Source organism: Bombus huntii, chromosome 1 (genome assembly GCF_024542735.1).
Source record: "Bombus huntii isolate Logan2020A chromosome 1, iyBomHunt1.1, whole genome shotgun sequence".
NCBI classification, from domain to species: domain Eukaryota; kingdom Metazoa; phylum Arthropoda; class Insecta; order Hymenoptera; family Apidae; genus Bombus; species Bombus huntii.
Genome location: NC_066238.1, coordinates 10,951,571 through 10,975,017, shown reverse-complemented (window position 1 = coordinate 10,975,017; position 23,447 = coordinate 10,951,571). Strand labels below are relative to the sequence as shown.

Sequence of the window (23,447 nt, the reverse complement as noted above, 5' to 3'; positions counted from 1 at the left end):
GGATGGGAACACAGGCGATTGAAAGACAATTGAGAAACATTCTAGAAACAATCGTGTCAGAAGCTTTAATTGCGGTTTCATAATATTATAATACCTGCAAAGGAAATTTTTAAATGGAAGATTACAATGATTTTTAATAAACTTTGTTCTTCGTATAATAATTCGACTATTTAACTAAAAGAGATAAAACCTCTCTCTTGATATAAAAGAGATAAATCCGCACGTATATATTATGCCACAAATCCATAGACTTTTTTCTTAGAAAACTCCTCAATTTTAGCTTCGTGTTTTAGGAATAAAAATTGAATAAAACAGACTAATGATTAATCGCGACAAAAAATTACACTTCTCCTGCAACATGATGAATCTTGAATAGATCCACGAAACGAAGGTTAAGTACAGACAAGATGATAAGATCGTAATCGCGATAGGCGCGACCTATTCGAAATTCAATCGAGGAATGGCCCGTCGGCGGCGACACGACCGCCCAGAGCTCGGTTCGGCCCGTTTAATTTCAATGGGCTCGAAGTTAGCCGCAAATCGATCGATGGGCTCGTCGACCGGGATTCCAGCCGATCGTCGAAACGCGGAATGACCGGAGAGAGTCCCGGCGCGGCGTGGTAAAGCGTGCTACGAAGGTATATACGCGACGTAAGTCCGGCCGCTTAATTAAGCGTGCGCGAGTGTACGCGCCGCTGCTACCCCTCTCCCTTCCAAACACCCACCCCCTCTAGGTTCGAGCGTGGGGTGGAAAAAAGATCAATAAAATCTCTAGTCTACGGGCGACCGCATTCATCGGCCACCCCATTTCTACAACATATTTTGCAACCTCACCCCCAAGCCGGCCTTGCCTCTGGCCCCCACTACGCTCACGCGCCACGGACCTCCCTCTTTAGCTGCCCCCACGTGCTCGTTTCACCCCCCACCGGATTGCCTTGGTGTTCGTCAAGGGGAGGTGGATGCCCGTACCCGTGAACGAGTTTGCGAGACCGCCACTAGGTGGCGATAGAACGCGAGCAAGAGAGACGCGGCGAGATTGAACGCGAGCAAACCGAACGTTCCTCTAGCCGGAGCGAGAAAGCCTCTGGTAACTGGGTCCCCTTACCCCTCCGGTTCGGTCGCCCCAGCCGCTTCACTCCTTCGAGCAACTGGAGGTTCTCGTCAGCTTGTCAGTTAGTGCCGTGGCGCCGTGACGGTACGGTTGTTGCTTGGTGCGTTGTTTCGTTTGATCGTACGGCTCGCGAAACGTGTCTGCTATTCAATGGGGACCTTGCTCCGGACCCATCGTCGCGACGGACACTGTTACGAGCAGGGAGATAGTCAGTGATTCAGTTTGGTGACTGGAGATTAGTCGCGTGTGCTTATTTACATCAGATTGTTTCGTTTTAGTTTTCTTCTTTAGTTCTTTGACTTTGGTTTTTACCTTTCTTTGAGGGGGGCGGAGGATATATTTTACGTGACTAGTTCGGTAGACCTTGTAATAGTGCGTTTTTGTAATTGCAACGTGTATTGCAAGGTGCGACGAGAGAAAGCAAGTGAGGTATTCTGTATTTGAAGCAGAGTAAGAGAAGAAAAGGCGGGAAGAGAAGATCAGGGCTGTGATCGATGATTTCTTACGTGCTGTTTGGTGTGTGCGCGTTCTATGCCTGATCAACGTCCGTGCAGTACGCGGTATTGTAGATAAGGTGAGCTATTTGTTATGTCCTACTTTAACGTTTGGTTCGCGACGCGCGCGGCTATCGGATTGACGTTACGCGGATACGCCACGTGAACGGAGCGCCGGATCGCGGATACGACGAGCCACAGTTTTCATTGTGCGATGTGACACGAGTATATGACCGATAAAACGTATTGATCGATAAAACGATCACGTTAAATTACCTGAAAATTTTATCCCCGTTTCACCCTTTCTATTACTGAAAAAAAAGGGAGAAAAAGAAGAAACGATATCGACGATATATCATATGAGACATTGACTTCTTTATTCCTCGGTCTTCATAGGATAATTCGTCTCGTTCCTTCAAATCCTGTAACACCAAAGCGTGTTCTTCCGATCGAAAGAATCTTCTTAACGCCAGTATACAAAAAGAGGAGAAGGCTCTCGAAAAAGAAAGGAAAGAGTACATAATCTCGATCATAGAGTGTATCATTGTTCGGCTGAGTTCCGCGTTCGCCAGGGCGAGCCACCCTTAATCCGACTTATTGTTAGAAAGCCGACGGCCGCCGGCTGAAATCTGATTTCGTTCTTCATTCAACGTCAGTCGAGCTTGCATGGCATCGCGTCTGGTCCCGAGTCGAGTGACGTTTTTCACGGTTTTCGGCCGAACGAGCCGGGATTAATCGATGTTATCCCGGCTCGAGTCCCCGAAGTTCTCCAATGAGGAAACTCTCGAGAGCAAGTTGAAAAGGGATAGAAGCGGTGAAAGATGATAGAGACGAGACGAAATAAGGTGGATTAGCGAGAAGAGACCCTCGAAGGGGTCGACTGGATCGGTTGGCACGCAAAAGGGAACGGGACAAATGAAATTTTCGTCGTGGCAAATTGTCCGAGAGCGACGCCGCAGAAATCAGCCCGACGATTAACACGGAGGGATCTCTTAAGACTTGCTAATTTCCTGCCCGGAGCTCGAGGGGGCAAAAAGGTAATATCGAGAAGGAGCGACCATCCATTAGCGAGCTGATCTATTTGCTGGTACCTCTGTAAATCTCCCGGATCGAGACGTGGCCTGCCTCTCGAACGATGCTTTCTTTCCACGGTTTCTCGGAATACTCCTCACGTTCCGGCCTCGGAGTTGGCAAAATGACGCAACAGGCAATGATAGACGAAAGAGAAAGGGTCACGAGCCAGAGAATTGGAGATGGTCCAAAGGAACCGAATTCGCGATCCGATTGAACGATCGCTCGTTGAGTATTCCTTCGACGAACGCGTGAATGTAGCGTAGAACGATCCGACAGAATGGATCTAATCGAATCGAATCTATCTCGTTTCTTCGCTGAAATTCGAATTTAAGGCATACAGAGAAATCTGGGAAAATCGCGGATGTGTCAGAAGATGAAATATGTAGTACCAGCGTCAGGTTATTGAAATTGATAGATTTCAGGATCTCATCTTTCGTGGCCGTCGCGAGAAGGAAGACACGAATCCAAAGATCGTAAAGATTTACGATGAGAAACCATGAATCGTTCGTTCTCGTGACAGGGTACGAGCGTCTGGGAGCCGGTCACATCCGATTTCAGTTGGATTTAAGCGTAGGAAAGTAGGTTTTGAATATTGATGAACTCGGTATGAATATATTCATAAGACTAACAGTTTATTTCTGCAGTCGAGTCGATTCGCTTTCCATTGATCAATCGACATTGATTCGTGGAACCCTTCTCTCCACTGGCAAATTCGAACCAATGTTTAATATTCCCAGGTACCTGCTGCAGGTGTCCCCATGTCACGATGAAATTCCTATAGCCAATCGATTGTTCCTCGTAAATTCTGCCATTATACTCTTCCGATTCGACAATATCTGATTTAACCTTTTGTCATTTTTGACATCATACGTGTTCGGTCTCTCCCTTCGTGTTATGACACCTTCATCGTGAAAGGATGATATTACAAGCTTCGTTCGTACGAAGAATTCTTGTTTAACGACCGACCAATCGAAAGACAAGCGAACAAAGATTTCGCGCGTCGAGATTTATCATACTTATCGAACTTCTGCTGAAAACTTCGATAAAATTTTTACGAGCGTATGCTCGTTTCAGTTAAATCGTATTTGAGTTGCAAGTTCCAAGCAAAAGCACGCGAGGAAACTAAGGAGCGCAACCCTTCATCGAAGAGTAGCCAATGAATTTGCTTACGGTCGAATCGTCGAGATTCCAGACGGCTAGCGTGGGTGGCGTCGTCGAAATAATCGAAATGCTAATTATTCATTTGCATAATTAACGCGTACGCGATAAAGCGACCTGCGGCGCACCGTGAGTGGTCCCACATGCCATCGAAGATTAACGGTAGCCCTGGACCCCCCTGTTAATGTTCATTTTGAATATTAACTCCTTGGAAATGATCGTTGACTCGTAGCCGGCGAATTTACCGTGGCTCGATGAAATTCGCGTTCGACCGCGCGTATCCGACGCTCATGAATTTTCAACGATTTCGAAAGTTGCCCGACGTTTAACAATCGCGAATCGACTCGCAAAGCCACCGACATTTCGTCAACGTTGTTGAACAACGTTCGTTTATTTTTTAAATCGATCCGATGATTTAAAACGTGGAATATTTCTGAAACGTCTTTTTTCTCCTTCGACGTCGCTGCAGAAAGAGCGCGATTTAACTCTTTGTGCCAGCCACTCCTTTGTCTTCGGCTCCAATTAAGATTCTAGAAAGCTTCGCGTGGCAGAGGTCGTTTAAATTCCCATTTTTCCACCACCCTTTAAGGGCGGCGTAGATCCCCGGAATCGATTGAAGAGAACCGAGCCGTCACTTTCCTCGGAGAGCGTAAATTGACCCGGTCGTTTACGGTCAATTTCCGAAAAATCTCGCGTTCCTTCGCTACCGGCTAGAACCACCCTCGAGACGTCTGGACGCCATAACTTCTTTCGGCTACATTTCCTTCCTCGACGCTCGAAATGACAAGCGGGCCAACAATTGGCCGTGTAAATCTTCCGCGTCTTACAGGAAGACTGGTGTGTATGTTTGCGAGTCCTCTGTGTGTTCGATTTCTTGCAACGCTTGGCAGATATACGCGTGTCATCCGGTCGATTTATTCGGACTTTTAGTTGCTACTCGGTTCATTCGACACTCGTAATAAGCACCCTGTACGTTTATTTTACTATGATTACATTTAGTTATCCGTTAATTAGTTTCATTTACGAATCGTTGAATTAATTCAATCTTTGATACTGATTTTTATGAATGATATGCTGGTACATCAAGTATTCACTACTGATTTTTATAAAGATCATTATGATTTCGTAACATTGTTGAGCACATAAAGTCACCTATTAGTGATTGTATTTAATATGACAGTTAGAACCGATCAAAGATATTCGATCTCTGTTGGAACGCATATATCTTGAATTACACTCTATCGATCATGTGTTTGAGATTCGTTACACTGTTAGATATAACTCTTTCAAACAATAACAACAATTTGTACGATAGGAGACAATACATCCAAAGAAACAGATTCTAAACATTTGTTTAACATATTAAAAATTACAATCAGTATCTCTTTACATACATCATACGTACTTTTGCGTACTTCCTGTACAGTTATGCACATTCGATTTCCTCATAGATGCATAAAAATCGCAATTTAACAGTAAATAAAGACGCAATAAATTCACACATCAACTATGGTCGTCCCTGCTTGAGACTTTCTCTTCGTTCACTTTACCAATGAAAGAAACAACCCCTTCCTCTCGACGCCCTAACAGGGACTAACAGCACGTACACTTTCGAAAAATTCTGCAACTTCTGACACAGGGGCGCGAAGTTGTCAAGGGACGAGAAGAGTAGCTTCTCGACGGGGTGTCGGTATCTCGCACGCGTCACTAGCTACGCTAGGCGTAAATCGTTCACGGTCAATTTCCGAAAAAATGTACGGTCCAGTGACGCGTGGTCGAATCTCTCGGCTCCTTTCCCAGCCGCGTTTCGACGTTGAAACACGAAAACGAAGCAGCGGGCGGCCCGTGGCCACGATGATGGTCCCGCGTCAACGAGAATATATCAGGCAGCTGCCGCGCGGACGAATTCAAAGGCAGTTGGGGGTCTGTGCACCTGATTGCCGGACATCCATCTAGCCCCGACAGAAGGTGTGTAGAAACTCCACGGGAATTCGGCCCCTGTCCGCGCGTTCATTGCGCGACGGCAGCGCGCACACACGCTCCGCGGATTATAATGGCTTTCTAATTGCATCGTGCTGCGGCGGCAGTTGATTTGCCATGGAGCGAAGAGACGCGGAAAAGCGAGCGAAAACGTGGATGGAGAACGAGGATGGAGAGGATCGGACGCGATGCGTGTCAGCACCGAACGAAATTGAAAATTGATGGGAGAGATCAGCTCGGTGGTCCGTGGTCTTAAATTGCTCGTGCGTCCAACGAAGGTTTCGCGTGTTTGTCGAGGATTTAGATACTTCGCTGTAATTTAGTAGCTAATAACTAATAGCGTAATACTATGATAAGGATCGACTTTAAGATGATCTTAGATTTTAAACTTTCACGACGATCAGGTGTATTCGAGGTTCTTCGGATTTCAATCCTGCTTTTATTTGTACGTTGCGCTTTGTCCCGACGTTTCGCAAACATTTCTTCAGAGCTCAGCTCTTCAGAGCACAGCTGAACCTGAAGTCTATGATCGTGTGACAAAAGCACGATTTTAGATAATTATTGAAGAACAATGTACAGATGTAAGGATGGATATTAAAATCAAAGTGCAGAAGAATGGACACGGAAAAAAGTGCTTTAATTATTTCGAGCAATGTATATGAAAATTATTTGTGTTGCAAAAACGAAGCTGTCTCTATAATATTTTAGTTTCGCTTCTTCTTTTATGTTTTAAAAAAGTAGCATCGAAAATGTAGTCTTAGAAAAATTGTTGTTACGTACCTACACTTCTCTACACTTTATTTATCAATGTACACAGAAATCAATCTCTAAGTGAAACGAGTGAGACGTCCGATTTTTTATTCCCTTCGTTAGAGCTTTCTGAATGAGACTCGATTATGGCCCCCAGTCCGACATCAAGAGATCGCGAACGAGACCCGGGGGCATAACTCTCGCTTAATAAAGTAAGAATGCCAGGACCGAGGGGTTGACCGCAAATGCGGTTTACTCGTCGAATATCGCGGGGAAAAGGGTTGCCACTCGCGAGCATGACAATTAGCGGCGATTTCTGCTAGTCGATCGTTTGTCAAGGCCAGTACCCGGCGACCTACACGCTTAATCAGGGTCCTGGATGTACAGCAACGACTCCTTCCACAGCTATAAGCAATCGATTCTTTGATCCAGCTGAGCCGATCGTAAATCCGAATAGCTTAGCTTAGACCTAACAACTCACAAAAGATAATGTGATGAGATAAGAAGGAAGAAGATCGAAGACAGTGTTCTATGGTGTATGCTTGGTCTGTCTAAAAAATAATGCGACTCTATTTATTAAAATATTTTTAGGTTACATTCTGGAGAATAAAAATGATGGTTTTAAAAGAGTTAGGCGAATGAGAACTTATTTATTATCTCCTGAATTCTCCTAGTTAGCAGTCTTCATTTTAAAAAACTTGTTCTTCAATGGTATAAGATTGAGGATCTCTCTTTGTCACGTACGAGGATAATTCCTCTGTAGCTAAAGATTCGATAGCAGATCATTTTTATCGAAAAAGAATATAAAATCACGATGAAATATTAATCAAATCGATTAGGAAATATAAAATGTAAGCGAAATACATAAATATAAAAAGGTTCACAAACCAAATATCGATATTAGATATAAAGTAATCCTATTACTTTCGAAACAAACCACGTACAAAGGCACAGGAAGCAAAGAAAGTTCAAATAGTTCACCGTGCACCGCCATCTTCAATTTTAAATGATAGTACAGTTGATCCCTTTCTTCCTGACCTGCAGCAGCCTACCTTCCGTTGTTGCGTTCCTTGAAGAAAAGCGTGTTGCAAGAAGAGGGACCAACGGTGCGGGATAAAATATGCAAGATATAATGCTGCCTCCTGTGGGATACACCTGACGTTGGAGAGAGGCAGAGAGAGAGAAAGAGAGAGTGGAGTCGAGGTTGTACCGAATATATCCACCCATGGGGATAAGCGAACCGGCCAATAATTCATTCTAAATACTTGTATGCTAATAACGATGCCGCGTTGTAACGAAAATTTACTATTCCCAGGCGTTCTCCGAAGTCGCTCGTCCTCGCGCTGTCTCCGCCCGTTCCTTTCCCTTTCCCTTTCGTTCTTTTCTTCTCCTTGTCCCTCGACGTTCGCCAACCCCGCACAAGCGTTACGAATATCCCCCACCGCCTCAGCTGGAATAACCAGCGTATTAGCTTTACATTATATCCGTCGGTGAAATTTATGCAACGAACCCCGGTAATCCCGCGGAACCATAAAGTCCGCTATCTAGATCGTTTATCCGCGACACCCTGCCACCCCATCTCCTTTCATCTTTCAATTCTCTCTCGGTTCGATTCCTTCCTCTCGCGTTTTCTTCTTCTTCTTCTTCTTCTATCGTTTGTAAAAGCGAGAAATGAAAGAAGGGGAATTGAAATCCATCTCGACTCGAATGACCCGCGAGAAACGAACGACTGAGACGCGTCGTCGAAGCAGCGAATGTGTGGCAAGATGCATGAGACGGGAATGTATATCGCGTTCTATAAGCCAGAATTCGATTATTGGCGAAATAGACGGGGCCAAGAGTTAAGGCTGGATCTTGGCATGGTGCTTCGACGCTGACCCGAATCTCACTGAAGGTGAACCGACCAGGAAAATTGACCTTGATCAGTGATGAATGCAGAGGATATGGCTGTGCTTATTCCTGCGGAACATTTGGCTCGTGAATTTTAATGCGAATGAGTTTATTTAAGAGAGAATTGGTCAAAGGTTTTGGTTAGTAAGTAGAAGAGGCAATGAATATTAAGAAATAGTAAAACTTTTTATAACTTTGATTTGCCCGTGTAGACGATGGTAAAAATTCTAATTTTTAATTTATGCATCATGAAAAGATCAAAGAACAATTTCGCCATTACATTTCCCCACCAGAATCTCCCCCTCCGGCCTCGTTTCAACGATTTCATTGAACAAACTGGACGAACGGCTTTCACGAGCCATATATTTCCGACGGGAGTAAGAACAGGTGTTACAGGTGATTAAACGAAGAAGCAGAATGCCCCAGCTTTTTTCTTCCATTAAATTCTTTTCATTTGGTCGCTTTACATCCTTGAATCGCGTAAAAGTCAGGGTTACTTTACAGGCGTGGTTCGATGTTTCCTTTGTACCAACTTTACGACAGCACTAAATCATCTCCTTTCTTCTCTCTCTCCGCGTGCAGCCCTAGGGTTCGATAGGGTTATTACTAACTATTTCTGTTGCAAATTGCACTTTAATCGCGACGACCAATCGTGAACGAGAATCATCTGTCAGAAATGAAACGTTTCAACGTTTCAACTCCTTTCCCTTTGGCACGGAGAAGGTTCGTCGCTGTTGGATATCCATTTTCCACGTTCGAGAGCATGATCGTGAGATGTTTGAGAAACGCATACGCGGACTGACGCGGCAGCATAACCGTAAATCACGCGGTACCGGGTAATTACTTGAGAACGTGCGCTTTCGTGTTTGCTAAACAGTCGGAGTCCGTCGCGCGACGGACTTGTCCCATAACGAGAAAAGTCCGGTCAATAAATTAATTAAACTGTCGTGACTCCGAAGCTGGAATAGCCAGGGAGGTTGGCCGTGGTAATGCGTTCGGTCCTGACCTCATTACCATTCGTGAAATCATAATCGTTTCGAAAATTGCGGAAAGCTTTTAGCCAAGCTGCCACTTCGAAGTTAGAGCCGCCACCCGTGCTCCAATGCGTTACGGGTTGCCCTGTAAAATTTCAAACGATCACGGAATAGCAATGTATCTGCCTGGCCGCGATTAAACCACCCCTGTTTTCAACGATCGAGGGTAGTTTTACCCGTTCGTGGATTTTTATAATCCTTTCAGTAAGAACAGTCCTTTCAGGAATCCTTTTCTGAGAAAGAAAAGTAGAATTTGTTGAAACAATGTTTAATCTGTCAATCAGAAGCATCTGTAATCGTGTAATTAAAAAATTAATGGAGCTGAATCAATTTCAATTACGATGGTTTTGGCTCTTACGAATAAATATAAATAAATAATAAAGAAACGAAAGTTAAACGAAATCTTAGTCTTTAGCATATCAAAGTGGATCGACGTTGTTTACGAAAAGAAGTTCTTACAAGACTTCCGGGTTCTTGCTATTACTGTATTAATTTCTATTATCGCGTTCTTGAAATGTCTATCGAAAATCATACATTTTCTTCTCTACAAATATTATTTATTAGGTGTTAATGATCTCATCGTGATATGCTAAGAATTAAGCAAGAATATTTTTACCAGATTTTGAATTTCATTTCTGAAACTGTAGCATAACCTTAATAATTCCTCTGCAGAGTTTCAAGAATCACACTGCCCCGAAGCAACAGTCTGGTGCAATAATTATTCGTATTAACCGCGCGCGCGAATTTTTACGAGGCCGTATCTCGCCACCACCTATGCAAGCCATACGAAATAAAGTTATCTCTGTATCATACGATCCATATTCCCCCGTTTTAAACGCAAAGGCCCGCCAGCGGCTCACCGGAGGGTTCCAAAAGTCGAATGATATTTCTCCGTTAGCCAGAAGTAAAACTGCGAACATATTGCCCACTTTATCAACGAATATATTGGTAGGAGAACATTAAAATTTTTCCAAGGTGTCAACAGCTGGCTGGCTCGACCGACACTTTATGTAAATCGCGACGCATCAATTAGACGTTGTGAAAGGATGGGGGAGATCGGTCGCGGTTTCACCGAAAAATCGTGGATCGCCTGGAGGAACGACTGAATGGTGAAGAGGGGGAGAAATATAAAGAGAGAGAAAACGAAGACGAGGGCGAGCATACGCGTGGCTAACAAGGCTCTTCCTTTGCGTCTCACTTTGAATGCCCCGCTAACGAGTCAGGCTGGTAAATTATTTCGTAAAAGGGGGCGTTTTACGCGGCCCGCCGCGGCATCCGAGTTATAATTTCCGGTGTGGTGACTTTATAGGGCCGGTCATCTTCACGCAGATACAGCCTCTAAACGTTATCCATAAGCTGCAATCAATTCCCTGGTACGATCGTGCGTGAGCTTAAGCTCGAACATCGATTTCTCGTGAGGATTCGAAGATATGCGTGGTTAAGGATCCGCACAGTGAACCGCTAGGGATCCCAAGGACGTCATTAATTGCCCGTCAAACTGGTGTTGGCGACAGAAATAATTAGTTGAACGAAATGCTACTGGTTCTTACTGATAAGCAACATCTGAGGATGTTTACGGACTTATGGGAAATCTCAGTCTGTAAAATTATATAGAATAGACAGTCATCCACAAGTTATTTTTATATTCTATAAAAAGGATATTTTCTTTTGTTGAAATAACTACTTCAAGAAAAACTTTACATCTTTATTTATGTTTATTCGTGACCTGCAGACTGCTATTACGCAGAAATATTCTAAATAAGGAGCGGTGCATATTATTGTATCCTTGAATATACATTATGTTTTGGGTTGCAAGGTCTAGGAACAAAGGAACTAATAAACAGACTTCTATTTATGTTCCCTGTAGCCTCTAACCAAAGCTATGAGCTTAACTTTTTTGGTAATGTCTTTTTGCTATAAATATATGAAAGTACACCATATCATTCCATTGTCTAGTAACACTAAGAGAGTAAGGATCTGAATTAGTATAAGCTTATACCTTTAATTATTTCAATATACTTTTCTATTACAAATTCATTAACTCGTTCTTCAATCAGTCAACCTCAACATTTTTAAATAAGATGCTAAAAAGATATGTGTTCTTTTTCGAAAAAAGTAGATTTGAACATTTGCACGATTTTTTGCACCGATTACTAAAAAATTGGGCTCCTACGTATTTTGCATTCTAATGACATACTCGTCCTGTTAACTAGCAAAGCTTTGTTCTTTTAAAATTGAACGATCTTGCCTCTGCATAAATTAACAGGCGTAATAACTTCGTTAAGATCGTATAACATCCTCGTATTTTAAAGAAGTAACTTTTTTTAGCAACAAAAGATAGATCAAAACTAAGTCATTTTTCAAAGCCGGTTCTTTGAGAATTATGTTCTATTGGAGATTTTAAATAACTTGGCTTCTTAACGTCGAAATCTTTCGTTCTACGTTCCCTGCCTTGGCAGCAACAGACTTTTGTTATTTTACTGAGGAACCGTAGAAGGAGGTAGAAAAACCCGGTAATCGGTATATACATCTAAAAACCTTGTGTGTGCGTCTGAGATTCGTGGCAGCCGCAAGCAGAATCTCTCCTAACGAGATATCCACCGAGGCACAGAGGCGCATACGTTCTTCTCCATTTTCACGTTCCCCAAGTGCCATAATTCGTCATTCTCGGGCAAGGGAAGGACAAAGGGACCAGGTCTAGCGTGAAATTAGCATGCAGGTCCGTCTGTTCGCACACCTATATGCGCCGTCCTACCGTTGGATAAAATGAACGTTATCCGTATGAGGGAAGCTTTAAAAAAGGAAGGAGGAAAAAGCAGCATGAAAAAGGAGAAGAAACGGTTGGAAAAAAAGTCGATGGGTCGCGTGGCCAACAGGCAGACGAATTTCCAAACGTCAGACCACGTAGAATCGGCCTCTGTCGTGAAGGAATTGTTACCCTTTAATGCATGCGGGCGTCCTTTGTGCCTTTTGAGGATTTCACTCTCGCCCCTGGACCCGCTCGCCTGGCCACACGATCCTCTCCCTCTTTCAGCTTTCTCTGCTTCTCTCGTCTTCTCCCTTTCGAGCACTGGCCACTGTGCGGCGGGGCTGCTCACCCCGCATACAAAAACGTGAAAGTAAAGGGACCCGGGACCGGACATACAACGCGTGCCGTGGTGGGTCGAGAGGTGGTCGAGGGTGTGCGGTGGGAGGGAAGACAGGAGGGTGAGTCGTGTGTGGTGTAGATGAAACGAAAAGGAAGGTATATATGACCAGAGGTAGGCCGTAGCCCGTAGAGTGGGAACGAGGTGGCAACCACCACCTTGACGGACAACACGACATGGACACAAGAAGCCTCCCTTCATTTCGTATTCCATTTCACTCTCATATTCCCTTTTACCCTACTCCACGTTCATTGTCTACTTTTCCCGTGGCTGTACGTATACACTCGCAGCCCACACGTCCTGCTTTCTCTCTTCGACTCTTTCTCACCTACGCTACTGCCAATCGTACGAGTTTGATCGACCTACCGTAAATACGTACAACCAACTCGTTTCTTGTATCGATTCGAGTATACGTTTCCAGTGTACGTTGTCGACGAGGTCTCCCTTCGAAGAAATCCCCCAACGTCGCACTCAAAAAGGATATCTACATCGTTTCCTATGAAACAATCGCGATCCTACTTCTAGTTTCTGGAGTCGTGGCCGTTGAATAGCCGCGAGCACGCGACTGTTCGCGATGCACGGAATCAATTTCGTCTCGGTTTCCGGAGAGAATGTGCGCCACAATCGCTCGTATACCGACGACGATCGCGACGGGGACGAAGGTGGAACAATGAAGGCTGTCATGGCGCTGCGCTTTAAGAATTCAAAACAAACGGTAGACGCAGCTACGGCTGAATTATCCGGACGCGCTTCGGCCCGTCTCTTCTCCGTGGAGGAGCGCTGTTGCTGCTGCTGCTGCTGCCTCGAACCAGATGAATCCACTCCCCAAACAAGCGTGAAGCACTGCCGGTTTCAGCAGGACAATGAATTATTCTGTTCGGGCGAACGTTTTCATTTCGTCTCTACTGTGCTCACCAGCGAGGGAGGCGGCCAGAAGAATCGTGAAAGGGAAAGAGGAATCGAGACACCGCTAGCTACCGTTCTTCCTCTCTCGCCCTCTTCGACCCCTTTGCACGCCGCAGAGAAATTCTCTCTCCGATGCACGAAGGTTGTCGCGGTGGAATCGTTGTATCATGAGGCAGTTTTATCTCGCTCCACAGCGACCACAAAGCCCGGCGTTCGATCCCTCTCCAGACCGTATGTCCCACATTATGCGTCATATGGAGAGAAATTTCCGGCATGACACGGTCCGGATTATACGAATCGAGGGGCGGACTTACGCCAGCTCGTACGGTGACCGGTACGCTATTTGACTGGAATGATTTTTTGATCCGGGATATGGGGGGTTTTGAATGTATTTATTTCACGAGGTTCTGCTATTCTACAATTCGGGCAAATCGTAACGGGTTTGGGGGGATGTTGAAGATTTTAGGGGAGATATATGATATTTAGTGAAACGTCGGTCCTTTTATGCCAAAATTGCGAAATGCACTATTCAACATAGAATAATGTGTATGATAATCCTGGAGATTATGATTTAAGCATAGAATAGAAACACTATTGTAATACCTTTGTTATGTATTTCATATTCACAATTAAAATTTAAAAATATAACAGAAGACATTTAGATTTCTCTCTTAACGGGCAAGTAAAAATTTGTCCATTCGTGGTTTTAACATGGTAATTTAGTCTTCTTCGAAATAGGACGTATTGAACAAGATATTGAATAGAACCTCCTGATAAGTCGACATTCTGTTTTCTATCTGTATTTTAGGTTTACCTAAGCCTTAGATAAGGGATTCGTCAATTTCCAAACAGCGTCCAGCCTATCAACAACTCAAACAACCACCACTATGCGCGCAACTTTTGGCCATTCGATTTAGAATTTCATGAAATAGGGAACAATTACGCGGAGTAGCGGTGAAAAACTTAGCAAAGGCTTAGGGGCCGTATTATTTACGAGCACCGGACGTATTCGCGAATTCCAAGTTCATTCCGCAAGAGTCGAGCAGCGAAGCGTGAGGTATTCCGGCGAACGCTCGCGTTAAATTCCACGGAAAAGCGACTCTGGCGAGGCGGAAAGTCGACGATAAAAATGCCAAAAAAACAAAACAAAACAAAAAGGTTATGTATATAAATATATATACACCGGTTACGTTCGATAGAACAACGGGCGAAGGGTGCACATCGAAACGAGAACGCGGACCGCATTTGTTCCGGAAAATGAAGACGATGTATCTTTTCGATGTTTGCAAGCGCGGTCGCATAAAAGCTGGTTCCCTTTTGTGCAGCACAATTTTATCTCGGAGCGAGATCACGTGGGCTAGATCCCCTTTCCGCGTGTGTTCTTCCTGCACTCACGCCCCTCGTTGTTACACGTCATACGGTAGGAAATTTCCGGGGCGACGCAGCCGAGCGATTAAACGAAAAATCACGACGAACGGCCGATCCCGTGAACAGGAACAGCTACTCCTAGGCGAACTTTTCATCTCTTCCTTTGCTGCCAGTTGCAAAACCGAACCGGCATTCTCATTCATCGAGCCGAACTGGGGCCGCTTTCTCGGGGACTCCGTTGATCGACAGTCTGCTTACGGATTCAATTACGCCGGGTTATCGACTTTGTGACTACGATCCAGTCCAATTACCGCGTCGTTCTGCGAGCGAGCTGCGACAGCGATTAAAAAGGAACCTAACGAAAGCACGGGGGAGAATCGAGCAAGAGAAGGGGGGGGGGGTGAAGCAGGGGAAAAAATAGAAGAGGTAGAAGAAGAAAAAGAAAAAGGAGTTTCCGCGTCCGGTGATTATATAGATCGACGTTTCGCTTACCAGCCAGATATCGTTCGATCGTCGATGGATAAGCGTATCCTTTGTGCGTTCGTTCCTTCCGTTTCGTTCGAACCTTCGTGCATTAACGTAAAAAAATTCGATTTCATTTTATCGCAGTCAAACATCTCGCAGTATGCTGAAACACGCGGCTGATGTTCCATCGATTCGTTTCGATCACGTGTTTACGCTATTAACCGACACGAACGTTCGTTGAAACCGCAGCTCGTTTCCCACTTGCGCACGAGAGTCGAGACGAAGGGTATTGTGTCCCGCGGCCAATTAGCCGCCGCTAAGCTCAAGTGCATTAGTCGACAAAAGCGTGTTCTCGATTAACCGCGCGTTCGCTTCTTAATTTACCGTGGCGCGTGTTGTTGCTCGAGCAATTAGCGCCGGTTAAAAATCGAGAAAGCGGTCGTTCACTAGCGTGAAACTCGGGATAACTTGGAAAGCACGTGCCTTCGCTTCCCCTCTACGTTTCCGAGAGGAGCTTCCTTCCCCTTGCCCTTGCGGCCACATCGTAAACGTTCGAGGCCTTTATTAATCCCGTTACACGGTTCGGCTGGCGAGCACCACGCGAACAGGTCAATCAGTAGTAATTGCTCTTCCGGTTCGGAGATTTCGCTGTGAGGCGCGCGACGCGAGATTTAATCCTTGACCCTTGCTCGGTTTGCCTTTCACGATCGGGTTGGCCACGGGATTATTAGCTCACGACCTTGATCATATGCTTCGTTGCCGTGACTTCATCGAGATTTCGTCGGGCGGTTTCGTTGGATCAGCCGGGACACGGCCGTCGATGTATCGAGTTAATGATAGGGGCGAAAATGTGTTAATAGTTGGTTACAAGATGATTAGAGAATTAGTTGCTCGAGTGACTTTATCGATCTATCTGTTCGACAGCGTAATAAAATGAGAAACATCAAAATTGTTTAGAACATAATTATCTCTTTATCGTCAACGTCCACTGCATTTCTCGTATCGAATATGAAAAATACGCGTATTTACAGGGAATAAATATTTATACTGCGTTATATATAACATTAAACCCACGTGTTATACTGGAGATTAATCTGCGGACTACTTAAAGAACCTATTATGAGAGTAAACTGAGTTTGAAAAATTTCAAAGTAGATTCCTTTTAGATCTTACAAAAGGTAAAGATCGGAAGCTTTATGATATCCACGTAGTACTAGTGTTGTAGTAGGACAGATCGTAGTGAATGGGTGCTTAGGCTTACACGCTCCTTAAGACCGTATAAATACGGGAGGAACCTCTGTGTCTTGTCAAGCACTCTTACGACCTACCGCGTTGATGTCAGACCTAGATCCTTAGCACCCCATCGTGAAACTCGAAACAGATTCCTTTCTATTGCTATTCGTAAACTACATCGTCTCCTATACTCGTCTTTGAAAGTTCAGGATAACCACATAGGAACCAAATAGAATACTAAATCTAAACAAAAATCAGAAACCTACTATTCCAAACACATTAGCCACCGCTGACATTTTACTATCAAACTTATGCATGCTATTATGCAGATTATTCATGCAAGACTTATTCATTTATTACGAGACTTATTTCAATCAATGATAATAAATAAAGTCAATCTATTCAAATGCCAATTTCTATCTTAATTACACAATTGTTTCTGGTTCTGTACTTTAAGACAGCGAATATGTAGAGACGTCTAAATTGGTTATCGAGCCAAAAATTTCCAAGTGTGTAATATTCGAATCTCCATTCGCTTGGTACCGATATAGAAGCATTTCACGGTCTATCGATCGCGTCTGACATCGATCGTAAGACGAGAAAAAGAGTGGATGGTGGATTAGAGGTAAGGGAAGGGTGAACCGGAAGCGGAGGAGCGTTAAGCCATCCGAGTGCCATGCCGGTCCGCTACCCCTGTTCAAATAATAAGTTCGAATGGAAGTTAGATTCCGGTGCAATTGCCCGGGGCAATTCCAGCACGAGTCGCAATATCCCAGCCCCCAACGTCCCTCCTCCTGGCTCCTGTTCTCGGTCCCAGGCGGTGAAGATGGAGGCAGAGGGCAGGAGGTAGAAAAAGGGGGAAGAGCACCAGGCAAAGAACTCGCAAGGCTTTCTATCGCGCTTCGCCTCTCGCCGAGCTTTCGGGGACTTTAATCGCTTTAACTGCTTTTTGCGCGTCGAGGGACTCTGACGGACGGGCTGGTCGAGTCGAACACACATACACACACACGTACACAGAAGAGATAGAAAAATAGACGAGACGAAAGTGGCAGCGAAGAAGAAGGGTATAGGGTGAAAGAGAAGGTTCGGTCCTCTCATTGTTGGATGCGCCAGCGGAGAAACGACTTTTCTGCGGATACAGAAACGACAATAAGATTGTCACACGTCTCCTCGTTTTTCCACTTCCCTTTTCTTTCTTTTCACCTCTGGACGCTGCCCTCCCTGAATCCGCCTCACCCCCTTCTCTTTTTCGCCAGCACCGGTGGATCGTGCTACCGGGCGAGCGTGACTCGTTATTTCGCTCGGAGATCCCTCCAGAAAACCCCTTATGGAAGTTCTTTCCCTCGTCCAAACTCGGCTCCATTGTCGGATCATCGCGACCCCATTGAATCGAAACCCCTCATGGAGGAAGTCATCGTTCTCGTCTGTAGACGCGAGCCTCGCAACAATCCAACAGCTTCTTTTCCTACGTGGCTACTGGTATAAGTAGTTGAAAATCGTTGTCGACGTTGCGGCTACGGAGCCGTGGTTCTGACGAAAACGACTCGACTAAGAACCAACGTGTACCGCCGACACACGGTCTAAAAGCGGAAAAAAGAGAGGCAGAGGGAGTCGAGTTTAATCGATACCACGTTCTCGCTCGTGTGGCTGGAACACCGGGAGAATAGAAAGGGCGGAGTAATTAGAGGGAACAATCGCGTCAACGGAGAAGAAATAAGTAGGGTCTCTTCTTCGTAGTAAATTTCACGCGGGAGTGGCGTAATGGAATGAAATTGCACGTCTCGCGATTCTAACTTTCTCGATAACAGAATGATCGTGCACAGCCTGCGGCAAGAATTAGTGGATATTGTGGGCAAATAATTGAAGTAACTATCAATGAAGTTTAATCGAACTACGAACATTACTCGAAGCGTTATATACTTGAATTTTACTTATTGTGTACGTATACTTATTTTTGTACAAACCAGTCGTATTGAACGAAGCCTCGTTGACACTTATTTCCACTATCTGTTCACTTATTTTTGTGCCAAACTGTGGATGCTCTGGAGTAGAGGGACGTGCTCATTTCGATCTAAAGAATTGAAAGTCTGGGTAGGTGTGCCTGAAATGACAACGAACAGGCGCCATCCCTTGACGCTCTACGAAGAGAGAAGTTCGTGAAAAATTCAATACCATCCTCGTCACGGTGTCTCCGACTGTCACGCGCGCACGAAACGAAAGAGACTTATCCGGTGCACCTGCACGAGCTTGCGAGACGTTCGGAAGTTTATCCGAGTCGCCCCTCTCGGCCGAGAGATCAAACGGATATCTCTGATAATCCACTTAGTCGAGGCGGGGAGTCGCGAAAAAAAAAGAAGAAAAGGAGGGACGAGGTGGAGGATAAAGAGAAGAGCACGATAATAGGACGTCCCATGGAGAGGAACACTCGAGGCCTGGCGCAAATCGCAGTCTCTTCGAATAAACCAACCGAGCGTGAGCTCGCATCGACCAACTGGAATCAAACTTCTCTCCCTAGCTCTCTCTTTTTCTCTTCGAGTGTATTTTTTTTTCTTACTGGCCATTGAAAAGGGGCCTTAAAGAGGGGGCCTAAAGTCAGTGTCTCTCGAGTCCACGGCAGGAAAACTAGATCACCGACAATGGAATAGACGCCCTTTTAAACGCGACCCTACTAAATTCTAGTTTCAGCTGCAGCGCATTATGAACGGGCTGTCAGGGATCATTCGACATGGATCAAATAGGGGATTTCTTTGGGCGCGTTTAAGAGGAGCCGGCTTATTAATTCGCAGCGTGCTCCCTTTGTCGTGCTACGGTTCGATAGATGGCTAGAGCGTGGCGGAGGCGAAGGCGCGGAGGCCGTGTTCGACGGCTTCTACGGAGCGATACCGATCCGCGTGACTCGGTTTATGCGAGATCAGCCGAATCATGAGATGAGATGGAGGCGGTTCGTGATCGAACGGATTTCGCGTAGATTCGATCCGCCGGATTCTCACAGGGAGAAAACGTGCACCGTCGTGCACCACAGGGCATCACGGTATCATAGTTCCTTAACCTAAGAGTCGCGCTGTTGCTTCCATTGATGCGTGGAAATCAGCTTACCCCGGTCAACGGATCTTCCTCGTCGAAGTTCTGTTGGAAATAACACGTTCTCCATTGATTTCTCAAACAATACTCGATCAAGGGTGTTCGTTCGAGGATCAGAAGTTCGAGTCGATGATTCCTCGTCTCGGAATTTCTGGATCGTTACTTCCATGAACTACGCAGTCCGTGTCAGAGAGGAACGCAGCTAACGCGAGATACGAGGAAGATTATTGCCGTTAAAGCGTAACGAGGGCACCAGGAGGTACGCGATTAGCTCAGGGAGAGGCTTCCAGCTTAGAAATGCTCGTTCGACGGTTTCTCGAGGCTCCTAATGCTCCCTGAAGCGTATCTAACGTCGACTCTGGCCCGCAAAATCGACGAGTCCGTGGGGGATTTCGGAGCTTTGTACACGCGGCTTCCACCAGTCTAGTCCAACTGCATCTGCCCCGATAGAATGAATTTCCTCTTCTCTCCTTCGATTCTGTTCCCATCTTGCTTCCGTAACCCAGCTTGATCGTTCGTATATACGTAAAACGAGCTGGAGGCGTCCTAGTTACGTATGCCGCACGAAAGTTGCGATCGACTCGTGTGCAATTTGATCTTTGCTCGCGTAAAAGGGACGTGGCGAGCACAGTTTATGTCACGGAAGTCGATTAAAAGACGACGACCACCCTCGGTGTTCTGGACGACGTGTCACGTCGTCGTCAGATCGAAAGAATTCGAAACATTTTATTGGCGAGGACACGGATATTCATGACTCGCGGTGAAGCATGCGTACTCGGTCTGGTCCGAGCGAAACGTCGAACGAAGAGGCTCGTGGCAATAAAAATGGTTGGCCCGATTCCAGATGCTCGGAATTTCAACGTGGAACAGCATTCCACGATATATCGCGGCCGATTCCAGCGGCTACATTCTCGTGAAAGGTCCGCTCCCGCGATGCGCCACGCGATATTTCTAATAAACGTATTCCTCCATTTTCTTCCGTTCTTATTCGTCCGTTCGCGTCAGGGTGTTTTTCTCTTCCGGTACTTTCACTGTGCTGGTTACATTTCAGATATCTACAAGAGAGAAAGTTATACTTGAGGTTTATTTAATTGATAGTCGTAATGATTCTAAATCACGCAGTACGCCGATGATGAAGTATGTAATGGAGTGCGAGGATGATTTTCAAATAAAGAAATTTTAATGGATACGATTCGTTGTACGACTGCGTTTGTAAGACAAACAAACTATCATTTGAATTACGTTACGTGCATTAACGATTACCAGAAAAGGGCCAAGGTTAAAAAGCATAATTTTATTAAATCATCGTCCACAAGAGAGTAGTAAATAAATAAAACGAACGACCCAAAATCCACGACTTACTAATTACAAAATATTGTATCGTGTAAAAGTTATTGTTTCTCACATATACAAATACCAATTTAAACTTTCTATCTTGCGTCTCTACATATTCATTTCCTGCATTAATTAAACCCTTGGTACAATAATATTCAATCGCAGCTCTCTCAAGCTTATTTCATCAAACGTTATTCGTTACCCCAACATCCAAACTTCGTAACTCGAATGAAAATCGTTGACGCAAACGGCGTCAATTTCTCGAAGTTTGTTGCGATTTGGCCTTTCCACGGCGGAGTCCGCGAAGCGACACGACGGGGTGCCAGAAGGGGCGCGCGCTGTTGCGCGAAAATTAGCCGGACGATCAGTGTGTTCGGGATTGCGCCACGCAGCTGGCCTTTTACGGGGCGAATCTGTATGTAAACGGGTTTCGATCGGTCGGTATCAGCAACTGGGGCCCGAGAATTGGAGTTGGAGAACCCGTTGACGGAAATTAATGCTATCAAGCCAGTGCAACAACGTGGAAAACACGAGACGATCTAAATTCGCGAGCGGCACGTGTTACCGTCGTTGTTGGTGCTTATGAATTCCAAGCGACGAAATCTTGGATCTGCGAGGGGTTTGAACGATGCAGAGAGCGACGACCTACCGTTTCACGGTCGCACCGTGTGTCGATCCTGCCTAACAGTGGAAACCGCATCTCCTGTTCTCCTTGCAAATGGCTTAAATGTCTCGCGTTTATACAATTTGATATTTCTGCGTTGAAAGCTATAAAAATTAAATGTCTTAAAGATTCTTATCCCCGCGTCGTTTCCACGACGGTCAAGCGTTTTAAATGCAAATTGACGTACACAAGAAGATTTCTCGGGAACTTGCTCCTTCGCGGTCCTCAATTTGAATCGTCTCGCGAGAATCGGATTCGCAACGAACTGGGTCCGTGGAAAGTAATCTCACCCGGCGAACCGACCAATTGACTTCGCATTCGGCTCGAATAGAAAATTACAGGCAGCAAATTAGTTTGAAATCGTGTTAGCGGACGAAGGTGGAGGGGCAGGAGCGATATAACTGGGTGCATTTGTATGTAAACAAGCTTCGATCGGCCCGCGACGAGCAACGGGCACGGTCGTTATAATCGAATCGAAAACGCGAGGGCGGACGATGGCGAAATCATTGACGGAAATTAATGATATTAACTCGATACGTCTAGCGACCGACCGGATACGGGTCGACATAACTTTCTAGACCGCACGTTTTCACACCATCCCCGGTATATATTCTCTCGCGTCGAGACAAATGCGTCCTCACGGAAGCCAACCGACTCATTCCTCTGTCCCTTTTCCTCTTCTACCTTTGGTATCCCTTCTTCTCTCACTCTCTCTTTCTCTCTCTTTTGCTGCCTGGTTTCCCGTATCGAAACGTAGAACCGACGCTACGCGACGCCAGGCACCAGCTGTCCCATTTAATAGAGCAATAAAGACGCGAATGGGACTTTGATTTATGCCTCTCCTATTATTAACAATCCCGACTCGAGGCGAGAGGGTATCGTCGATACCACCGCTGTCTTTGACTGGTCGCTCGTTCCAGTTGAATTTACCCTCGTCGATCACGGGGATTTCATCCCTCTTTGCGAATCTCTTGCGAACGATCAAAAGCTTAATAGCTCATCCCTTGATTCATAAACTGCTTCTTTACGAGCCACGCTGCGTCGAAGTTCGTGATATTCATCGATAACTAGTGAACTATATAATGCATTCGAGTAAAAGCAAGTATGTTGTAGTCGAGTAAAAGCAAGTCGAAAAGTACGTCGTTGAAACTCATGCTGAAAAGTTTGAAAAAAAAAATGCACGCTGATGACAGCTTGTCGTCACGTGCCACGACATTCGTCACCGTCTATGGAACAGGAAAGCACCGTGAAAAAACGCCGGTTGAGGGTCGAAGAAGTAGCGACGACGTCCTCGGTTAACGATCCACCTGCCGTGTAGCTCGAGCATAAGTCGGTCTAAATATAGTCCCTGCCACGTGGTCTCCGGCTACCGGAAACGACCGCGAGATATTGTGTGTTTAACGATAATTAATAACAAATACACAGAAAAAGGCAAACACTGTCGAGTTATCTGGAGATAACGATATTGCCTGCTGTTTTACGTAGCTTCTGGTCTTTCTCACGCGTTACGAGTCTACATTGTGCTTGTTTTAACGAAATTATAGCTCAGTTTCCTGCCCATATATTTTCCCAAGTATAAGAAAAAAATAATACGTAAAAGTGCACTCCGTATACGCAGCGCAAGGTTTAAAATGTGAGACCTTGAGATTTTGAAACTCTGGAATCTTAAATCTTAAAGATTTGGAAAATCATGGAAGATTGAGATTTTGAATCACTATACGTTGTATGGAAGCTAAAAATTAAAAATCGATCGATCAG

General features: G+C 45.2%; 1 protein-coding gene across 3 annotated transcripts in view; it reads left to right on the top strand.

Annotated features, from left to right (window-relative positions):
* Window positions 1-1,070: 1,070 nt before the first annotated feature.
* LOC126868202 (discoidin domain-containing receptor 2-like) overlaps window positions 1,071-23,447 on the top strand; it is a 134,489-nt gene continuing 112,112 nt past the window's right edge. For all 3 annotated transcript variants that reach the window (XM_050623469.1, XM_050623461.1, XM_050623451.1), the window contains exon 1: window positions 1,071-1,685. The gene's annotated coding sequence lies outside the window, so the exon portion shown is untranslated. The remainder of the gene's footprint in view (window positions 1,686-23,447) is intronic.